The sequence below is a fragment of the Dysidea avara genome, chromosome 7 (assembly GCF_963678975.1).
Source record: "Dysidea avara chromosome 7, odDysAvar1.4, whole genome shotgun sequence".
Lineage (NCBI taxonomy): Eukaryota > Metazoa > Porifera > Demospongiae > Dictyoceratida > Dysideidae > Dysidea > Dysidea avara.
In genome coordinates this window covers 28451538-28470968 of record NC_089278.1, presented here as the reverse complement: position 1 = coordinate 28470968, position 19431 = coordinate 28451538, and the positions used below count along the sequence as shown (strand labels likewise).

Below are 19431 nucleotides of genomic sequence, written 5' to 3'. Positions count from 1 at the left end.
ACAACCACTGCCAATTTCAACTTAATGTAAAGCTTGACTTGTTGAGTCAATGCAACATCTTTTGTGACCAGTACACCACTAACAATAATTATGTTAAGCTAGATACATAATACTTCATGCTAAGCACAACTAGCTAATCTGTGTGAAACTGCCACAAATCCTTAGTTCTACCTAGCCTGGTTATCATCCAACATGCAACCCATCTGTATCTTCTGAATCTTAAAGAATTTGATAAAATCCAATGTCCTTGCCCTTCCTGGTGCAGTTAACAGCACATAAACTTGATAGCACCCATAAATACTTTTGCCTTACTGTACTATTACTTTTCAAGTCATTTTTCATGATGTCATTAGGTGTCATGCCTTAGGTCGAAAATGATCTATATGTGTGCATGCATTTGTCAAGTACCTGTATGTATTGCTTAACACTACATCTACAGTATGAACCAGAATGTTCCCAGCGGATTATTTAATATCACAACTGGACAAGACCCTCTTCTTTCTCACTGGCCATTACGGCAGTCACTGGACCAGTATACTCAATAGCTAGGCATGTTGCTGTACTATACACACAGCACAATAATATTACTTGTTATGAGGATAATTATGGTAAAAATGTCACATTGCCTTGAAACCTTGATCAATTATTGGTAATCTCATTATAGCAAGTAGCTCCCAAACTATGCTGCCTCCTTTTACCACTTAGTGGGTTTGCTCACGTGGATGCGTACGATCAAAAAAACAAAGATAGATAGATAGGTACATACACACACACACACGTTATTACAAAAACAACTTCAGGGAAACCAGGCGAGCACCCACTGCAGTTGGCTACAGGTGCAGATCTAGTTTAATAAACACATGCACATCAGCTCATGTATACTTCTGACACTACCTGATATGGTCAAGAAATTTGGAAATATCATTAATCTGAAGTACCTAGTACGTATATTGAAATTAAAGGTAATTATCTAAAAGCAAAGTAGGGACCTAAACAATTAAAACTAGTGAGACAAGATTAGACGAATGATTGTAGTTCAGTGGGAAAATCCCAACATCGGCATGTCATAACAATTATTTTGTTCAGTGGGAATTTTCCTACAGAGCTATGTTGTAATCATATAATCTTGTCTCAGTAGCTTTTATCACTTGATCCCTAGCGATATACTAGTTTGCTTATATACGTAGCTACAGCGATATGCACATGTGACTGTTTGAGAATATTAAACATGACTGTTGTACGTACTAGGGTGACAGATATTAAAGTATTTTGAGTGAGCCTCACTCAACTGGATATTTAATGGAAGTGGTCTTCATGCTTTGTTTTTCATCATACTATCAATCAGAGGCATGTGTTTAATGGTCAATTACGTACAGCTAGATCATTAATAGGCATGTCATTCAATTGTTATTGGTCCAGCTCAGGTTTGTAAAAAGTCCTATGAGACAGGTACAGTGTCTACCAGTAATTGAGCACTGCTTTAAATGATATTTTTGTATTGATTTGAAAAAATAATGTCTCAATATGGGTTTGTTTCATGAAGAAGATGATCAGCATGATTAAGCATAAAAGGAAAGACAAGGTGCAAAGGTAGACATTTGTGACAACCTTTAAAAATGCATATGCCACAAGTATTGTGGCAAAAAATGGTGAGTCATCTTTGAGACTGTGGGCGGGCAGGCAGGCAGACAGGCAGGCAGGCAGGCAGGCAGGCAGGCAGGCAGGCAGGCAGGCAGGCAGGCAGGCAGGCAGGCAGGCAGGCAGGCAGGCAGGCAGGCAGGCAGGCAGGCAGGCAGGCAGGCAGGCAGGCAGGCAGGCAGGCAGGCAGGCAGGCAGGCAGGCAGGCAGGCAGGCAGGCAGGCAGGCAGACCAAAAATTGGGTTTTAACAATTTTTATAAAAATTCAATATTGGCATGTGAATGGGGTTTATGTCGAGTGAATACTATATTAATGTTACAGTATGCTGAGTTAAAGTACTTTTTCCACTTAAGATCTTTCTAGAGTGGTTTTTATTTTTTAAAGGCAGCATTTTGGTGGGAGCCTTTCATTATTGGAGAGATCTTTGCTAAACATTAATACCATACTGTTTGAATATATAGTCTTTGCTATACCAATAAGACTTTTGTATGTAACATAGCTGCATACATGGAGTCATCAACACACATTAAATATCTTTGGAAAATTTTCCAGTACTTGATGAGTAATGTGAACTCTTGTTTTGTCCCAGCTCCAAAGTTCATCTGAAGTTGTTGACACTGATGAAACAAGGCAATAACAATCACTGTGCCTAAAATTAATGGCTTACTTTATATCTATGATGTTACACTGATAGACATCAATGAGGTCATGTTATCCATTAGCTTCATCTTATTTTAGTACTCTCCACAGGTCATCATGTCAACCACTGCTCAGCAGTTAGCCATGTTGCTGGACTACATACAACACAATAACGTCAATTTTTGGCATTACCATTGTTAAGATCACATTGTTATATATAGTGATCTTTCAAGCAGGAAACAAACATACTGCAGATACACAATGACCTCATATATTGCCTTAATTATCCACAATTATGTCTCAAAATAAAATGGTGGCTAATTGAGGGACTTTGTACAGAGAAGCAGTGGCAGAGGAAGTAGTTATTGGGAAGGGAGGCTGACCAGAGTATAGAATCTGTGGTGGCAGGGGGTCTGGAGGGGCACAACAGCCCCCCAGAAGCTGTAGCCATTTTAGGTTTTACATCTCTCAAAGTTCACCAGAATGCACAATTTGAAGCATATCACCAACTTTTTAGTCAAAGTATTTAAAACAGGCTATTTGCAGTTCATAAACACACTTGGAAATGTCGACTACGGTTAATGAACATACAGCATTTATAAACAGTTCAAAATAGCTTCTTACACCTGGAAACACTTGGTGCAGTGGTAATACACCAACTCTCTCAAGAGGTCAGCGGTTCGATTCCCCTTGTAGACAAAAGTTTTTTTTCGTATTTAGACTATATTTTTGGAACACGTTTTTATGAAGCGTTTTTGACTGCTTTATTACGGTATTTGAGCATTCTATTAGAGTATATTGATCTTTTCAAGGTTTTCAGCTCCACTCCATATCATTCTGAGGGGGGGCTTCAGCCCCCTAGCCCCCCTTTTCCACCACCTATGCAGAGAAGCATAAGGTGATGTAGTGGATCACTATGAAAATGTGTATAAGTCGAAGGGTCAAGGTAATGTTTATAGACTACCTTGAATGCACAATATAATGGCAATGTTATGTAGTGTATATCCCAACATAACTAAGGTGTACTGTACTACATGACATCGTTATCAATAAAGATCATCTTATCATGTGACCATGTCAAGTTGGTCCCACAAAGGTACTGTATGACCTCATTAATATGGTTGCCTCATTACTGTGACCATGCTAAATATAGTTACAGTGTTCTTCATGGCCTCATTAAAAAGATCACCTTTTATAGTGGCAATGTTGACTACTGAACATGTTTATAAAGCACAAGAGGAAAAACGTGATCCCCAATGTTACATACCAATTGACTGGCGAACCAGGTCACCAACCTAGTTACTTATTGATAGATTTTAAGCTCAAGTTTCAGTGTTTCACTCAGCTGTACACGTCTCATCACATGTACTGTGGATTTCATGTCTGTTGAAAATCCTGTACTGCGTAACCACAAATATTTACTTGGACATTATTCTTTATGCAATACGTAATCGCAGTATGGAATTTCTCATCGGACATGAAATCCACAATAACAGATATTTAAAATTTCCCATGATGGAGAAGCATGTGAACACACTGTGCATAGACATTACTTAGACTTGGAATTCCCCCAGTAGGAACAACAACATACCATATAACGGGTTATTTTCGAAGAAGTTTAATTTTCAAATTATTCGAACAACACAGCTTCTACAAAAATTTAACTTCGAATATATTAAAGCTGCATTGTGCCAGGTTGGCCAAATTCTGTCCAATATTAAACAGAACTCCACATCTTATTATTGAAATACAAAATGGATCGTCAAATATATGATATCTTTTTTCATACCTAGCAGGCCAGCTTCTGTAACGGCCACACCCACAGTAAATTTACAGTGAAGATTACCCGTTTTTCATTGGCAAAACTACCTTTCCTATAGTGGAGCAGTCCCAAAACAATAACACCTAATGAATGTCTGAATTTCAGTTGTACCATTACACATGGTCACTGTCTTCACTTAATTTAATACACACTTACGAAAATAATTTTAGTGGCGCTAAGCATAATGATAAAGCTTTCAAAAATTATACTTTTGAAATTTATTTTAGCAGCTGCTCTTTGAAGATTTCCCCTTTGAAATTAACCCGTTATACGGTAGCTAAGATGTGGTTTCACTCAGCAATACGTACATGTCTGATCACATGCCGCAGATATTTAAATTTTCCATATGATGGACAAGCATGTAAACACATTGTACATAGGATTTTAAAAGATTTGGAAATCCCAACAACATAGCTAAGGTGTGGTTGAATGATGAGACAGTTCACTGAACATACATTCACAGGCTCATATACATAAGTATACATAATTCTATGCAAGTAAACTGCAGGGAAACCCCCAGTCACCTTAAACATCATAAACAGTGATGATTACAACAGATAATGGCTATTATAAAAGCTCCAGGCTTGGTATCACTTGGCCCTACCACACAAACTAACCAATCACAACCAACACGTACATACAAAGACCTACGCTACCATATCCATAGATGACACGACCAATGAGTAAGGCACATGTACACACATGAACCATGTGGTTGTGATAAGGTGGTAACCGAACTGATGTTTTATGGGCTGCTAGTTCACCTCGACAAATCTATACCGCACTACTTCCTGCTGATGATTTTCTTTTCTTTATCCACCTGAAAAAGATGGCAACGTTTTGAGTAAAACAGAAAGACAAACACACACTACTGCATACTCAAGGTGTACCAATATAAGAAAACTAAACTGATCCAATACCAATCCAATATGAGATTAAACATTTTGAAACTGAATCCAATACCGATCCAATATACCGATATGACCAAGAGTTTATAATGCCCTACACCATTATAAACTCTTGATATATGACTAAGTGTAGCTATTTATATTGAGGAACCACATATGCCATGTTCAATTTTATTTTAACTACTGAAGACAGTTTACGATTATTGGCTATGCTTGGCTACCCATGGTGGTGTGACCTCTATTGACAGCTCAGACTATAAGGCACCCACAAATATTTTTAAAATATGCCCCTGCCAAGATTAGTCTGGATTACTCTGCATTTTCGTGGCTTGTAGAGATGGCTGGTTGTTTTATGCTATGCTCTTGGTTCATCTTATTGCTGTTTCCCCAGGCTCACCACTATGAGTGTTTGTTGTATGATTGGTAAAACAAAACAGCGATTATGCATGCACTTAGATGGCTTTGCATAGTGCACCGCTTTTAGACAAGGAAGATAACTACTGTTTCCCACCCTTGTTAGCTAAATATTAGGGCTTATAATGTGGCTTGATCATTGGACAATATCCTCAAGATAGTTCAGTTGTATATCGGTGTATCGCATCAGTTTTTAGCAGCAATATCGGCTCCCACCGATATAGTAGAAATTTCTATATTGGCCACGGGTATGACTCTACTCTTTACATGTCGTATTAATAAATAATGTATATATCTGTATTAAAGCTGGGCTGAAATAAATAAAACTGGTCATAAATGAATGACACAGGGTATTATTTGTACCAGATTACAAAGGCATAATTAGTAAAACAAGGCTTTCTACAATTAATGAAACACATGACTTGTGATGTCAACAGCAGCTGCTACAAGGAACAACAGGGTTTTTCAGCTGGTTAAGGAGTGGATTATAATGGGTATCTATACAGACAGGGGTGGCTCAAGGAGGGGGGGGGGGGGTGTCTGAGGTTTCCAGAAACCGGTCACGTTTACATCAATGATACTCTAATAGAGCAGTCAGTCACTCTGATAATAGAAGTTGTGAATAAAGATTTTTATGTGCTTTAGCAGTGATACAAATATTATTTAGTGGAGAATAGCCATTCTTAGGAGGTATTGATTTTTCTCTCTTTTTTTGGGTCTTCACCTAAAATCTAGCTATGCTTTTGATCAGAAACCAGTTGCTAAAACTCCTGGAGCTGCCTATGACAGATACGTAAATACAGTACATGGTTTACATTCTAATCTGAACACTAATCCAAAATAGTAAAAATGATAGTTCATTTACACTTTTTCACCACTTAATGTATGTTCTATTAGAGTATAGTAAGTGTTGTGACTGATAAGAACTTTGCCTTAAAATTTACCAGTTTATTTGGATCCATATGAAAAGGTGTTCTCTAAGAATGGCTGACTACTGCCTATAGTCTAGCTAGCCAGCTGGCTATGACACATGAAAGTAAAAATCACTCCTAAAGTTGTCCTGTAATTGAATCTACCATTAAGCCTTAACAAAGCAGTTGCAATCAATACATCAATTTATTATTATAGAGATGCTTAATACACTTGTAGGTGCTGGAGAACTAAATCAAGACTTAAACCATACAACAAATGGAGGTAACTTGAATGATAGTTATATCACAATTTTTAAAGTTTTGAGTACAGAGCTGTTCACCATACAGTATGGTAGTACTGTATACTAAGGATCATGTTTTTCTGGCCAAAAAATTCACCCAAAAGCCAGCTTTACAACACCATCCTGCCACCTTGACAGTATTGGTTAGGTATAACCAAACCCAAAAGTGCCTTCAGTAAGATCCTAAAGGCTTCCAATAAATTGTTACGGAATTTAAAAAAAAAATCATTCAATGGAATTTTCTACTGCCTGTCTGCCCACCTGCATGGCTTGCCTGCCTTCAGGCAAGTGTAACTTGATAATGGCTAAGGCTATGGGGTTGATTTTTTCACTGTTCAACGTCGCTTCGTCCTGACAGTATAAACTGAATTAGGCATTAATTGTTCACTAGTATATCTGCAGGTGTAGGCGACCTCCCTTATTTCCCTACTTTTTTCTATGATCCCTAAAATTCCTAATTTTTCCTTAAACTTGTATTATTTAGGATACACTATACAATGAAGGTTTGTTATGTGTACATAACAGCACTTGTTTCACTTACCACTTGTTGTGAAGGAAATAAAAATATTAGACCTGATAGACATGAACAGTAGAAACTTTACTTGATGAACACACCATTACACATGTCAACAGAGGAAAGCTGCTCCCTTACATCACCTTGGTAACAGTTTCAAACCAAATCCGTTTGGAGAAACAGCCATCACACCAGCATTCGTCACCCTAATTAAAAGAATAAAAATTTCACATCAAACTCTAGAAGTATACGCACTGTAAGCACATTCACCTTTCCACAAAGGAATTAAGTGTTACAAGGCTTTTCAACACTTATGGGTTATAGAAAATATCTTAGAAACACTATTATACATAACCATTGTTGAGGGATGTCAATGTGTAGTTCCCAAACATATGTAAGGTATCAGTGAATCACTGGGATACTTATGTACTAGTCAGGTACATGTACTAAGAATCAATCCTTCTAGTACTCCACACTATATTACACACACGCACACACACACACGCACATGCATTCACTCACTCACACACATGCATATGTATACGTACGCACACGCACATGCACACACCTTCAATAATAAAATCAATTTCTTGGATAATGAGTCACATTCAATGATGGTGCATTTAACAACTTGACCAAGCTACAGGTATCAGCATTCACTGGAAACTACATATGATGAAGAACTATACAAGACAAAAATAGAAAATTTAAACTAGAGAAGGAACAACATATAGTACTGTTGCAATAAAAAGTACTGAAACAAGCTGGATTGGAGTAGTACGTAATGTGCAGATACTGTAAAACAATAATGAGTGAATATCTGTACTGTGCTACATAGATTCTACAATCAAAATGCACAGTAGAGACATTCACTGCTTATTGTTTTACAAAATCTGGACATTACGTACTACTCCAATCCAGTACATTTTATTGCACATTGTCCGTAGCTACTCTAGTTTAAAACTAATTCACTTACATACACGCAACTAAGCCAGACTAATTCGCTTACAACAGTAGTCTACTTTCATACACATGCTTTGTGCATACCATTATACAAGCAGTCCATTCCGTCCTTGTGGCAAGCAACATCTAGTCTACAATGGAGAATAGCTCCCTTTCTTTGTGCATCATACCATTCCACCAGCAGTCAATCTCCTAATGGCAGGAAAATTCTCGTATACACCCTGGAGTACAACTCAACTGGAACCACGACACATGTATTCCAATAATTACGTTGGTACAATAACATAGTGAATTGTGCTCACCTGGAGATCAAAGCCATACTGTGCTATGGTAGCTATAGTATATGGAAGGATAAAAGTAAGAAAATAGTATATGTATTGTATGGCTATCAATATAACTTCTTACGTAAATTTGAAGTGTTTCTGTGAAAGAAGTAAGACTGTAGCTATAGCCACTTTTCTGCTACACTTGAATGAACGTATCAGGCAGGCAGTAGAAAATTCTGCTGAATAGAGTTTTTTTAAATTCTGCAACAACTTGGCAAAAACATTCAAGTCGATCTGAAGGCATTTTTTAGTTAGATTTTACCCAACCAATATTGTCATGTCATTGTGAGGGGGGAAATTAAGGCTGGTTTTTGGGTGATGTTTTATCACAGGCTACGCTCACACCTTCATTGTTCCTACTATACAATACTATTGTACTGTATTATAGCACATAACAAAAACTATCTACGTACGTACCTTAGTAGTGACTTTTATTATACTCTAGCAATTCTCTTACAGCAGTCACAACTCTGTGGCAAATAATAGCTGTTGTGCTATCCTTGTATTCAGCTAAGAAGGTATGTGACAACTTCTTGTGTGTCTTGTTGTGGGTCAGGAGGAGTAGCACTATCCACTTGTAACACCTACAGTATTATTATAATGTGGTCACCAAACACAACCAATACACAGGGAGTACTAGTGACTAACATGTACAGCAGAACATAACCTGTTATAATACTCAGGGATACACAGGTAAACAATGGTGGCATGAAAGTATTTGGATTATATTCCAGATCAAAAATTTTTAGGGGCTATGATTTCACAAGCCTACAGTAACAACCAGGGAGTGGCATGTGTTGACTGTTCTGATTATAAAGTAACAATATTATTGGTCAAATAGCAGCTGATGATTCTCCAGGAAGCCCTTTCAAAGAGCTACAATGCCATCTCAGAAGTAATGACAGATAAAGACTCACTATTGCAAAACTAAACAATTTGAATACACTAAGTTGTAAGCTGAGTTGTAAACTTATTCTATCTGCCCAACTACAGAACACATTCCATTACTCACAGTTTTATTACTTTATAGCACTTGTTGTTAATGTACCAGTTATTGATCACATTCAGGAATAAATTGGTTTACTTTTATGGGAGGCAGGTAGGATAGAATTTCAATAATGTAAAAGATCAAGATACTCTAATAGAGTATTCAGGCATTCAACCCTACCCTTGATTCTAATAAATTAGTCATGCATACCTCACCTACTAAATGTTACTGGTTATACCTAACTGGTTTACAAACTATCTTCTTTATTATGAAGATGTAGCACGTCTCTCAAAACAATGTGGAGGGTTTCCCTGTGTGTTGTGCTTTACAACAAAACCATCATGGCAACCTTGTATGTTAGTATAGGAACAATGAAGAGTTTCAAACTGGACAGTGTACATGGTGGTCATGATGATGACCCATACATTAGTCTACCCATGTGTACTAGCTAAACAATTTGAATAAGAAAATAATAATTACAAACCAACTGAAAAGTGCGGGAAGTTACCAATGGAGTAAACTGTGTACAATAGGGTTAGGTGATATTTAGATTACCAGACTTATACCATACCTATCTTACAATAACTGCAACTATCACAACAATTAAATTTATTTGCATAAGGTAAACCAAATAAAAATAATTTACATTAACAATTACTATACTACATATGTACAGTAAGTATGTACATGTAAACATGACTACATTTTGTAAGTGGTACAGTTCACTTGTTAAATGAGGCTGGAAAACGAGAAGCAGCTACTATGCCTGTGAGAAGGATAAAGACCAGCTGTAAATACAGGGAGTGACAATAAGTTGACATTAAAACTCTACTGGATATAAAATTATCCCACACCAGTGATGTGGTGACTTGATCCCCAAACAATAGCTTGCAGTCTAGGTAAATGTAATGTTGAAGGAGCCACACAGCCTGGGATCTGGGAATCTGCCTACATTTAACCTCTACTTAAACACCAAGACTTCTCATAGGTTGATCATAACATACTATCCCACTACATGTGACCAGTAACCATGGCAACATAAGTACCTACTACTACATAAAATATATGTTGCCTGTACAAGTGAGCAAAAGATTATTAACAATCAATTTATGAGTTACATTGTTACAGTAAGGTTTACTAATACAAGCCACACTACTATATTCCACAGTATTAGTGCTACACCCAGTTGGTACGTGCTATGTACATTGTCATCAAACTATTCTAATGAATTGGTGTGGTGTTTTGTAGCATGAGAAGTGGTTGTGTACTAGTACAAAAAGGTCAGAAAATTAATTGATAGTTATATACGGTTGCAAAAGGAGACCCAATGTAGCGTTAAAGTACGTGATAACTGAAACTGTTAGTCAGATAATGTAGTCTTGTGGTAGTGAATGTTGGATACCATATTTACTTAGATCGCAGTGTTTATTACTGTAGTTCTAAAAACCAATGTAGCAACTATTTAAATTTCACCACAACTCAATGCTTGAATACAATGTTGAAGCCCTTATTTTCAAAATTGATCATTGCACCACTTGGCTGTAGTTACTATTGAAGATGTGGTGTTTAACCTAGTAAATATGTTATGTTGGTCTAGTTATATTTGTGTCAAATTACTTGCCATATTTTTGTACCTGATAACTGAGTGAACTGAAATTATCATTACATGGTGATCATGGTATCATTGATAGACATTTCTCATTATGTCTGTCATGAATTTGTGATATGTTCATAGATGAGACATGTATGTTGTGTTAATGATTTTAGACTTTTGTTGGTATTTCTCAAATATCACAAACTGTAAAGTACATCAGAACATGTGACTGTACAGAGATATAGACAACCAGTTACGTGTGACAACACAGTGTGAATTGGGAGGTGTAGCAAATGGTAACATGACTTTGAGTGAAAATGTTAGAACTAATTGTACTATACAATGACCTGATCTGAAGTATAAATAGGAAATTATGGCTTCTCTTTCGGGTACACTATATTGGGTTGTGGGGGTACATGGTGGGGGAGTTGGGAATTCCATTGTGATATCAGAAAGCAGACTTGCTACATCACCAAATTTCTAGTCTGTGCATGGACAGTGGAGATTACATACTGTAGTGATTTGGTTTTCTGTATTTTTGTTGTAGCAAAAAAGGCATTAACTTGTATCAGAAATTTTGTCACATATTCATATGTGACATATGTGACTGTCTCTTCAACACTAGTTCACACAACTTCTAAATTTTCATCATCTACAGTGTACAAAGATTCAGCTTATTGTGGTAATTAGTTTTGGAATTATAGCACTAGACAGTAGCAAGGGTAAAGAAATTGATTTGTACAGTGATTATATTGAAAACAGACTACAGGTGATTAAATTCGTGGCCATACACTGTAGCTTACATTTGTCTGCAAAGTTAGAATTTGGCTAAAATGTGTACCATGATTTGGCAAATTCACTTCGTTATAGTTTTATCCTTAACCTCTGCATCACAAACAAATGCACTTGAGTTGCAGACTACAGAAACAAAACAAAGATGTTTGAACACTCTGCAACCAGGATAATAATTATAAGATGAGGGAAACTTTGGCGAGGTAAAACTTTGGCAAATTCGGCAATTCACTATAAATTCGCCACCAAAGTTTAACCCGCCAATTACTCGTATATGGTGCCTGAGATTAGCATCTTTATAGCTATTGTCAAAGTTTATTTCGCCAAATGCAATTTAGCTAGCCATTCGCCAAAGTTTACCCTTGTCAAAGCTTCCCTTTATACAGTAATTGATTTGAGATTTGCTTAGCAATGTATTTCCCCCTGAGTTTATTCTTTCTTAATCTCAAAAGTGGTATGCTTGTGCAAATTAGGCAGGTTTTGTTATATATATGCACACTGAAAATAATTGAATTTGATCAAAATTTTGTAACTGTCCTGTATGGCAGGACAACTACAAAAAACATTAAGCTATAGTACTAGCCTCCTAGTATGAAAGTTCACTCACTTTTTTCCGAGCTTTTTTCTCCAAAACGAATAACGCCGAGATTAAGGCGCATTGCTTCATATAACAATTCCGGTCTTCTCTTTACTCTGAGATGGCAACTAAACGGGAAATGAAGCCGTACACCAAATAAACACAATGTTACAGCATAGCTCCTAGCATATTGTACCCTAACATTGTACGCTTATAAGATCCTGATAGTATATACTCTGTACCGTACGGAGTATATACTATCTATGGTTACAGCACAATTATACCAAACACTCACTTGTGTCAGTGGTAGCTAAACTAAATCTGCTAAATCGCCAAACGACATAGTTCAAAATTCAAAAGCGTGACTTCTTTACGCCGTGTAGTATACTGACTCAACGTGCAGAGATATACTGAGCTAATCCTCGTTCCCACAATCGAATCAGTGGAGATGTGAGGGATTTTTCTTGTGCAGTTTCTGTTCCAGGTGATTCTAGGGGGTCAGGATATATACTTCGTACCCAAGTGAGTTTATTTTATAGGTCATCGTGGAGCGACTAGATTGAAATAATTCAGAGTGAAAATTTAGTGAATGTATAGTCATCTTACTTGAACTGCTGGATAAAGTATTTGCAATCTGGCCTCTACCGTCCTTAATGTGTATGTGTGGTGTACCATTGTACGTGTGTCTCTGCCAAGGCCATGGCCAATTAGTGGAGTTTAAATCAATAGTAAATTTACAAATGTTTTGTTTTTATTTATCATTTTTTGCCAGTTAGGCCACTTCTCTGTTTCCCGTCTTACGCCTAGGCATATTTGCATGTGGGTGGGCAATCCATTTCCATTGTTCTGTTGTAAGGTAGGCAGCTTTTCAAGCCATTATCTTCCTGCATGGTCACAGCCTTAACTAACTGCATTAAAGCTTGCTCAAGCTTGTGCTTAAGTTTGCAGGAAATTCTCAAAGTTAAAATAGTGCTGACTTTATAGTACACTGACACATAAGGTGACACCCTTACAAATCAGCTTTACTGAGCTTGTATGGGTATGCAAGAAAAACTGTAAATAATGGCCACTTTACAGTGGTCAGCACGGAATGTTTGACAGCAACATGTGCTGCAACCTTTTGATTACATAACCTAACAGGAACTGGCGACTTAAAATGAATACAACCTAGGTAACAATATGGTAAAACATAAATGGGCCAAAAAATGGAAAACAAATCCCTCCAATTAATGTGTACTGATATTGCATCGTAACAAATCTTTTCTAATGAAGCCTAAGTGACAGTACTGTATTTTTTATACTGTTAAGGCCATGACAAATAAATTTTATGTTTCACGGATGCGGCAGGTCACAATTTCCGGTTTCCAAAAATAAATGTAAATCACGTGACCATTTCAACATGGCTGGTGAATGGTCTTTGTCGATAAACTCGTCCTTAAATGAGTGGTTGAGTGTTGTATTAAAGCGAGGCGTAGTAATTATTAAGAATAGAGTGATAGTACAATGTTCATGCGAAGAAACGTTGGAGTTCTTGTTAGAAAAGTCGCACCGGAATTGGAAGAGAAAAGAGTGAAAAGGGTGGTGATTTCTGCAGATGGAAAGTTTGTTGACATCCACGAAGTAGCTATGGAGGCACCTATCAGTGTTTGTAGGTTATATAATTGTAAACATTGCTGTATATACTTCGAAAGTGCTGATTCCACGTCAGGCAAAAGCGTTGTCCAAGTCCCAAAAAAGAATGCCTTTTCATTACTAATGGAAAACGGTAGAAAACTCCACCTACCTTCTATACTAGTTCCCCCTGAAGGAAAGCAGTTGAGGAGTGACCAGCGTTTGGAAAATGATTTGATAGGTAAAGTTTATTGCCTGTTGTTTCATCTTTCGTGGTACAGGCCTTCTGGAAACTTATATTTGTAGCAGCCATTTTTTTTTAATTTCTTATCACATGCTGTTTTACAGGACTGTTGTTTTCTGACATTTGTACATGATGTGCTTTGATGTTTTTTGTACATGATGCATGCTGACTTTTTGTACATGATGTGTTCTGACATGTGACGTTAACTTATATTAAACTTGAATTTGTTAATACCTTTAATTCCACACATGGATGGATCTAACTTACATAATATTATATTCGATAAACAGTATAATTATGTTTCTAGCTATACAATGTAATTTGAACTGTTTTCTTGATGCCATCATTGTACTTGTCATCCCTATAGCCTTATTATTTACTCCATGTGCTCATGATCCACTTGAGGCTACAGCATATGATAAAATCATAAAATCAATATTATACATAAACTCTAATTCCGTTAGTTTATAAACTTGACAGGCACCATTCTTTTTTCCTTTTTTTTATTTTTCGACCTGCCGGGTCACCTTTGAGGGGAAAATAATCCATGAAACATAAGATTTGTTTGGTATGGCCTAATGTATGCATCATTATCAGGCTAGAATTTTGTTGAAAAATGATTGTGGTTTTCAGTTAGGCTACATAAGAAACATTGAATTTCAGCAGGGGCGGAGGAAGTAGTTGATATGAGGGGGGCTGGGCTGACCCAGACTTAGACTTAGTATCTGGTTTGGTACGGTGAGACCAAAAAAAAAAAAAAAAAAAAAAAAAGGTCGCAACCAGCTGACAATAGCTGGCCACCTCACCAGCTATGCATTCATAGCTGATAAACTACATAAAAATCCTTATATAGCTCGCTACACACTGCTCTAATACTGTGACTGCTTTATTAGAGTGACTGCTCTATTAGAGTATCTCGATCTTTATCGCGGTTTTCAGCCCCACTCCAAGAAGGATAACTTCGGCGTGGTATCATTCTGAGGGGGGGGGGGGGGGGCTTTAGCCCCCTAGCCCCTCCCCCCCCTTTCCGCCTATGAATTTCAGTCTGTATAAATGACACCCAACTAATGTAAATGTCATCATGATGATTGTGTTCTGACATATTTGTGAACTTTTATTGTGAAATTTGACATATTTGCAAGACTACGGGTACTTTCCACTACTACCCCAATTGTATCTGTCAAGTGCGCTGTACTGCTGGAGCATGTTATATTTATTCTCCAATATGCCACTTAGGCACCAGATGGTAGAAGCTATAAACAATTGTTTGCTTGGTCAATGTGTCTACCAGAGTAGCAAATTCTAATTTTAGGTGAAAGGTTTGGTGCACAATTCCATCCATAAAGTATGTTTCGTAGCTGACCTGTTGTATTTATCTGTGTAGTGGTACAGTTTGGTGATGTGTAGCTAATTTAGTTACTTTCATGCAACTCATTTTTATTTGTTTAGTGCTCATTGTGGCTATACAAGGGACCATATTCAACAGAGTAGTGAGGCTGTGGTGTCACCATTAAGCAAGTTCTGCAAGGTGGGTCAGTTATATAGTTGCTATAGTAACTATTACGGTTGTATATGTCAACAATTGTTAGGTGGTTTATGTTAGATATAAATGTGTGCATGTCACATTTTGTTGGAAGAGAATGCTGTATAGTGGTTATGTGTAGACCGAATGTATGAAACATTCATTAGTTATTGAAGGTTGCTTAGCAACCTTAAGAGGGTAATGCATATGATATGGTTTCTCATGCAAGTCATAAAATATGCTGAATCAGCAAATGTCTTGTGTATGTACAAAGTTTACATGTTATTATTCTTAGTGATTTATAGTACATCTTGCAAACTACCAAACAGAACTGTGTACAGTGTAGTGTTTAAAGTATACGGATAAAAGTTCTCCAGTAGGCTGATATCGAAAAAGTTGTTTGCTATTCTAAAGTGTTGTTTATGGTGCCTGTGTGCCTTGCCTGATGTAGTTACATACGGTAGATACTCACCATGTACAGTGGAACCTCCTTAATGGACACTTTGGGACCAGATGAAATATTACTGTTATAAGGAGGTTGTTGTTTTCTAGAGGTAAAATTGTATTGGTAGAGGTATATTGAGACTTGAGAAACTGTCCTTTATAAGGAGGTTAACAATGTCCTTTACAAGGATGGTCCTTTAAGAGAGGTTCCACTGTGGTACTAAATGGACAATGCGTATTGTTTAGCCATAATTAATTGCATACCGTACAAGGACTTAACATGAGATTATGTGTAGAACATGTTTATTGTGTATCTTCCTTTGATTCTGTCCCCTGCACAATCATAAATGTGACCGTCTCAGCAAAAACCAGACTAGTGATTCACTGATTAATCGGTACATAATTAGAATTATTTTTATCGACCAAATTTCAGCAATGTCGGTATTGGTAATTATTAGCAGATCATTCTGTCAATTAATTTTATTGACCCTGATGCTACTGTTTCCATAAAAAATAAAGTTTAAAAATAGTTATTTTACAAAATACATTTGAAATTTTGTTAAATATATATAAACATCAGATTGGTTATCGGTATTGGCCATTATATGAATTTCAATATCAGCTAATCAGATAATCAGCAAAATCTCTTATCGTGCATCACTAAACCCAACTAGTTCGCACAAGCATGCGTTTTGCAAAAAATCTATTTTAAAAAAGTTATTGTAAAATTATTGCAAGCTAAAAGAAAAAAATATACAAGTTTTTATCAGTCTGTTACTCAGAGAAGAAAGACTCTAATTGATTAGAGCTGTACACCATCTTATTCATCTGCTCATGGACTACTGGAATGGACATGCCCAATTAGTGCAGTTAGCCAGTTACTTCACTAGAACGGTACTGACTAAATTCCTTAGTATTTCAGGATAAGGTGGGAACTAGCACCTAGATATTCTTTGATAACCTATAAAGCTATCATACAAAGCTCAGCCAGTAAAGCAAACAACATTGTTCTATCCCCTGTGAAAATCATGATCCAATATTTTGATAACCAGTGCAAGCTATCAGGTAGCTGGCCACCTTAAGTTAATACAACGAAACTTGTTTACCGAAACCAGATTCTAAGTAATTTGTTTATGGAGGCTGTGTTTTTTATTGTTGTTCACTAGTCTGTAGAGAATTCAAAAATCTTTGTTTTGTTTTTGTAACCTGAATGGTATGCATGTCACATGCTTATGATGTCGTAAATGTAAACAAGATCATCGTCATTTCTCCAACTAAACCACCATATGTGTAAGAGATTACAAGGCTAACACTATACCTTGGTTGATTTGCTAATCCATGGTGAACATTTTAAGCCAAACTCCAATGTTGTAGACTAAAGCAAACGGAAGTTATGGCTGCGAATGTAGGCACCTGTAGTTTATTTTCAGTGTGGTGCTGTACAAATCGATTGTCTTGTTATTCCAACTGTTTAGCAAAACTTCTCACCACAGGAATCTGAAAATTTGGTGATCTAGTCTTTGGACACTGCAGATAATGCTGAGAAAATAAAAAAATCGGAAATTGTTTGAACAAGTTGGTTTTTTGCTGACACGGTCACAAATGGTAAATGTTGGAATTTAATTTATGATCCAAATACAATAGGATTCATAAAGTAAATATACATACTGTATTGGCAATTTGCAAGTATGCAATAATATAGCCTTCGAATGTTGCTCCACACAATCACTTGTTTGTCTTTACTTTATTGGTTGACAAGAACAGATTATGTTTCAATAACAGTGTTCATGTACATACCTGCTAGTAATCTTATTAGGCTGAACTCTTGATATGTTGCATTTAGCTTGTTGGCTCCTATATACTATGAGGTACTTTAGTCCACAAGCAATCATTTAAGTTGTTGTCAAGAATCAACATTGAGTTGTTTTATGAATTAAGCCACTGTACATTTATATTCTACTTTTTCTATTACAGTTGTGTCGTTGTACCAGTTATGACCGTCTTCAAACAACTTTGTACCGTTTATGGAGTCATTGTAACTACCAATCTATTATCATTTTAATTGTTATTTATAAATTTTAATTTCTGTGAAATCTGTTGAGGACAGTAGCTATTAGAATGGGGTGACGGTTTGGACAAGTGGTAAAAAAACACTTTGTAAGCAATGTAAGACTTGCACGTCATGGTGACATGGAGGCCTATGCAATATTAATTCTATATCGTATAAATAAAGAACAGCATATGTAATGAACACTACTCAATGGATACATTTGTGTACACATATACATATAGTACATGCAGCTCAGCACATACACAAATTCATGCACTTCTCATGTACATAGTGCATACATATTATGCACATCATGTCTTGGTATAGTTACGTATCTTTGCAGGCTCATCGATCACATCAGATTCACATGCATCTGCATATGGACTGAAACTATTTTTGTTAATTACACTGTAATTTAGTACAGTGTCAAATATGCCAGCATAACAAAAAGCATAGTGGGCTGGAGTGCTAGGTGGGCTGCGACTCATTCTTTACTAGTAGGACACTGTCACTGAGAGAGGCAGGTCGTGACATACTGTCCTCTAAGATCTGGGATGCTGCCTTGTTGGTAGGGTCACTGAGAGAAGCAGGTCGTTACATACTGTCCTATAAGATCTCTGGGACACTGCCACTTGTTCCTTGTTGGTAGGGCTACTGTCATGCCAGCATATTAGGAAACTATGCAGCTCAATTCTATGAAAATAGATTGATACTCCCTAATAGAGCAGTCAGTGAAAACTGCAAACTACATTGATATAGCTCCTTAGATTGATACTCTGTAATAGAACAGTCACTTTGTAGTGAAAATATACTTTAATAAAGCATTCACTGATTAAAATGTTTCAAGGTAATTGTAAGAAATGTTGCTAACTTAGCAGCATAATGGGGACACTGAAGAGCATAATAGGTGAAAATTTTGAGTTCCTGGTAGCATTTTGGGCAAAATCTTGAGCATATTTCACTCAGGACTAACTAGTGTTAAAACAGTGCAACCATTGAAACTTTCACTGAATCACACTGATTGTATTCTGTAATAGAATATAACAGTTCTATCGATCATGATTAGGGATGTGGCGATTATGCTGGCATAATTTCGGGCATAATAGGTATGTGTGGAAATCAGGAATTATGCTAGCATTTTGAGGTGATTATAAAGCTTTAACAGTAGGAA

General features: G+C 36.7%; 2 long non-coding RNA genes across 2 annotated transcripts; one reads left to right on the top strand and one right to left on the bottom strand.

The window, feature by feature from the left end:
• Positions 1–2100: 2100 nt before the first annotated feature.
• Positions 2101–12846, bottom strand: LOC136262299 (uncharacterized). Its single transcript, XR_010704174.1, has 10 exons — positions 12685–12846; positions 12420–12517; positions 8856–9022; positions 8415–8446; positions 8197–8349; positions 7718–7832; positions 7177–7355; positions 4757–4920; positions 2307–2433; positions 2101–2256 (listed from the first exon to the last, which is right to left on the bottom strand). It is a non-coding gene; the product is annotated as an uncharacterized lncRNA (long non-coding RNA).
• Positions 12788–18303, top strand: LOC136262298 (uncharacterized). Its single transcript, XR_010704173.1, has 3 exons — positions 12788–12911; positions 15694–15772; positions 18185–18303. It is a non-coding gene; the product is annotated as an uncharacterized lncRNA (long non-coding RNA).
• Positions 18304–19431: the final 1128 nt, after the last annotated feature.